The following is a 4,227-nucleotide window of genomic DNA, read 5'->3' on the forward strand; positions in this document are numbered from 1 at the left end:
GAGGATACCAGCTTTCTGCTCTCTCTAGAATGGAAGGGAATCCCAGGCGGAGTGAAGTACCCAAGCAAAAACGCGGAGGCGTGCAGCGCGGGATGACTTTGGAGAATGAGCTGGTATTTGGTACATTTAGAACAGAAAAGATTGCCTGAGTCTGGAGCGGGGAGAAACTGGAAACAGTCAGAAAGCTTCACTTGTGGGTCTCTGGAATTAAAAAAATAAACTGTCTTATGACTTTAGAGATGAAGGGAAGGATAGAAGGGAGGAAGGGAGAGAGGGAGAGCAGGAAGGTGAGAGAGAGAAAGGGAGGGGCCAAAGGTGAGTGGATGGATGGATGCGTGGAGGGGTGGATGGATGGGTGGGTGGGTGGGCTGATGGATCGAGGTGTATGGATGGGTGACTAGATGAAAGGACGAACGGAGAGACGGATGGAGGAGGCTGCATGTCTCCGTGGAGTGGCCTCACACGCAGTGGTGGCGGTGCTACCTTGCAGTCATGGGGGTGCCGGCCGGGTCTTCTCTGTGCTCCGGCCCCACCCTCAACTTCCACGGGCCTTGGCGTGTGACCACAGGTAGACCGCAGAGGGGTCTCTCTCCCTACTCTTGCCCCTCCCTCTTGCTCTGGATTGTCACTCAGGGCAAGGCTCACGGTGGGGCGGGGGTGTCCTTGTCACCTGACTCCGGCCTCTCTCTTCGGCAGCCCCTGTGCTCCTGAGTCTCAGGGGTGGGGCTTCCTCAGCATCATTAATGCTTTGATGTGAAGGAATCTTTGCGGGGGCTCAGAGAACACCCGTAACCTGGGGTACATCAGACGGCAGTGGAGACAGAAAGTGTAGACCCCTCTTGGATGCGAGGGCAGGGGGAGAAAGAAGACTCTGGCCTACACGTAGGATCCAGCAAAGGTCCCGCAAGAGATACCACTGGGGATTTGAAAGGACAGTACCCACAATCCTGGAGGGCAGGGGCCTCCTGGCCAGAAAGAATCAAGTCTTAGAACAGATGAGGTGTCATCTCCGTGGAAACGCTCCAAAGCATCATCTTGTTGCTCGGCTCCCGGGCCACTGGGAAGAATTCCAGCAGTGCCTGGAGGCGGACACAGAACCTCCCTCAAATCTCAGCACATCCCTGGTGCTCCCTACCTTTTCCAGAACGTCATGCTGCACAACCTGGGGACACCTGGAAAGAGCCAGGGACTGGAATAGGGGTTTTGATTTCAGCTTTGCCATCAGCCCATCCCACAACCCGTGTCTCAGTTTCCTGCTCCTCAAAAAGTGATCCAAACCTTCCCACTTCCCTGCTCCCCCAGATGTTACTGAGACATCTGGCTCAGACCACAGCTCCCAGGCAGGAAAGGACCACAACTCCAGGAAGTGGGTCTTTTCCTGGAGAGCCTCACGTCAGCTCCTTCTGAAGTCTGGATCTGCCCAGGATGCAAAGGAAAGAATAGGGAAGCAGAGACAATGGGAAGATGAAAACAGCTACAATGTATTAAGTATTCTTTGCACTCATGGCCCCTTTGTTAGCACCTTACATACTTTTATCTTCTCACTTAATCCTCACAACTCTATAAAGTGGGTTCTATTATTGTACCCATTTTGCAGAGAAGGAAACTGTGGTTTGGAGAATGTGTCCAAGGCCACATAGCAGTAAGGCTGAAGGGAAGGAGGAAGGAATGGAAAGATGGAAAGATGGATGGATGGATGGATGATGGAAGGCAGAAAGGATGGAAAGAAGGAAGGGAAAATACTGAAAAGTATTACATCTTCTACTGTATGATTCCTCATGTGTTAGCTCTTGTAATTCCCCAATCTCTCAAGATGCTATTATTATCCTCAGTTTACTGAAGAAGGAACAGAAATTCTAAGAGCCTGTCTCTGTAACCAAAGCTAAGGCATAAGGAGAGGAGGTCCCCTGAGCCCAGCACTACCTGGTTACAGAGACCTCTCGGGGGCTCCTATGTTTACTCCAGACAAGGATTCCAGTAGACCTGGTGTTTCCTCACAGCCTCACCCTAGACGTGCATCTTGAGTTCGACCCAAGGATAGCCAGGAGGGTGCTGGGAGCTAAGTGAAGCCTACATCCAGCCCCACCCCCAGTGCTGAGCACCCACTCTCATAACACACAATGGGAACTCCCTAAGAGTGTTTCCCAAATGGGTGCCCCAGAGAATACCAGTGCCATGCTCTAGTCCCACTTGGAGACTCAGGAAGCCTTAGCATATCAAAGGCTCTGAGAAGTCGTGTAAGAAAGAATGATCCTTAACTTTGTTTCATTAACTCAATGTTTACCCATCTTATTTGTATACAGAGCCCCTTTTCCCAGTGACACCAGTTAATACCACATAACACTAATGTTCGCAGTGCCCACTCCGGGAAGCACCATTTCCTTCCAGGACCCATCTGCTTTCTTTAGGGAAAAAGTCTCAGGAAAGACTTGGCGGGGCTTCCCTGGTGGCGCAGTGGTTAAGAACTTGCCTGCCAGTGCAGGGGACACAGGTACGAGCCCTGCTCTGGGAAGATCCCACATGCCCCGGAGCAACTAATCCCATGTGCCACCACTACTGAGCCTGCGCTCTAGAGCCCACGAGCCACAACTACTGAAGCCTGCGCACCTAGAGCCCGTGCTCCGCAACAAGAGAAGCCACCGCAATGAGAAGCCCGCGCACCGCAACGAAGAGTAGCCCCCGCTCGCCGCAACTAGAGAAAGCCCGCGCGCAGCAACGAAGACCCAATGCAGCCAAAAATAAATAAATGTATTTAAAAAAAATGTCTTGGCCATCATGGTTGGTGACCATTGCACCCCAGCACCTGGCATAGCTGTGGAATGAAAGAATGAGCACATTTGGAGGCGTTATTTTGGGTGTAGGCCGAGGTGATAGAGTGAAGGCAGCTCGTGGTAACTTTTCCTTCGGGATGTTCCTGCTGGGTTCTGGGAGGATCTGGATGAACAGTGAAGGGCCTGCAGGCACTGCATCAGGCCCGGGATGTCTGCGGGAAGAGGGAGGGCTTGGTCTCCCGTCCCCATGGGAGGTTCAGGAACCATCCCTCCCCGGGGTTGGAGTCCCCTTCTCGAGGAGGGGAGATTCTAGAACTGGAAAGAACAGGAACGGCCAGGAAACCTTTCCTCCTAAGGCCCGGAACTGTTTCCCGGGCTAGTGTAGCTCAGATAGAGGCCCAGCCAGTGCTGGTCTCGAGGTTCACTCTCTGCACTGTGTGAATAAAAAGTAACACACATGTGTGCATGCACACACACATTCACATGCACTCACAGACATGTGCACACACACACACACATGCCCAGATGTGCAGCCTCAGACCTATGGCCCAGGGTCAGAAAGGCAAGGAACCAGCCATCACCTCTAGGAAGTGAATAGCTCCTGGAGACAAGGTTTAATGAAAACCTTCGTGTTTTGAGGGCTGGAAAGGAAAAGCTGTCCCACGCCTGAGGTCAGGATCTCTGGAGTTGTAGAATTCAGAGGAACAGTTCACCAGAGCCAGACCACACCCATCAGCAGTGAGCCAGCCGGAGCCCGGGGAACAGCTGTGCGGGGGACACAGAGGCTGAGTGCCTAGGGTTTCGTCCCTCAGATCCTGTGTGGCCTTCATTCATTCATTCACTCACTCAGCAAATATCTTTAAGCATCTTTTAGGTGCCAGGCTCCAGTCCGAGGACCCAGAACATTGTGGTGAAGGAAACAAAGAGGCAGGTTTGTGGAGTGTATGTTTCAGGGGGAGAAGACAGACAATATCAAGCAAAGAAATAACTAAGTAGCTTCAAACACTGATTTGTACTAAGAACATAAGCAGAGTATTATAACAAGTGGTGCCTGGGTGGGCAGGTTGCCAGGACAGGAGGGTCTCTTTCCAGCCCTGACATTGAGCTGACATGTGAATGCCAAGAGGCAGTCAGCCTAATAAAGGGGTGAATTTCCAGGCAGAAAGAGCAGCAAGTGCAGGCACTCAGAAGAAGGAAAGAGAAACAGGCACGTCGAAGCAGGGGAGCCTGGCCGGGTGGTGGCGACAGAGAGGGGCATGAGATGGGTACGGAGTCAGAGTTTATTCCCAGTGGGTTCCAGAGGGTTTGATGCTGTCGAGTGATCGGCTCTGATTCCATCTATATGAGAAGCAAATGTGGGAGAGGATTTCTCAGGGTCCCTGCCCTCTGCTTGGGAGTGGAGATCAGACTGCCTGAGCTCTGAAGCTTTTTGGAGAATCACAGAGAGAGAGAGAGA

This window comes from Orcinus orca, chromosome 16 (genome assembly GCF_937001465.1).
Source record: "Orcinus orca chromosome 16, mOrcOrc1.1, whole genome shotgun sequence".
In the NCBI taxonomy this organism is placed as follows: domain Eukaryota; kingdom Metazoa; phylum Chordata; class Mammalia; order Artiodactyla; family Delphinidae; genus Orcinus; species Orcinus orca.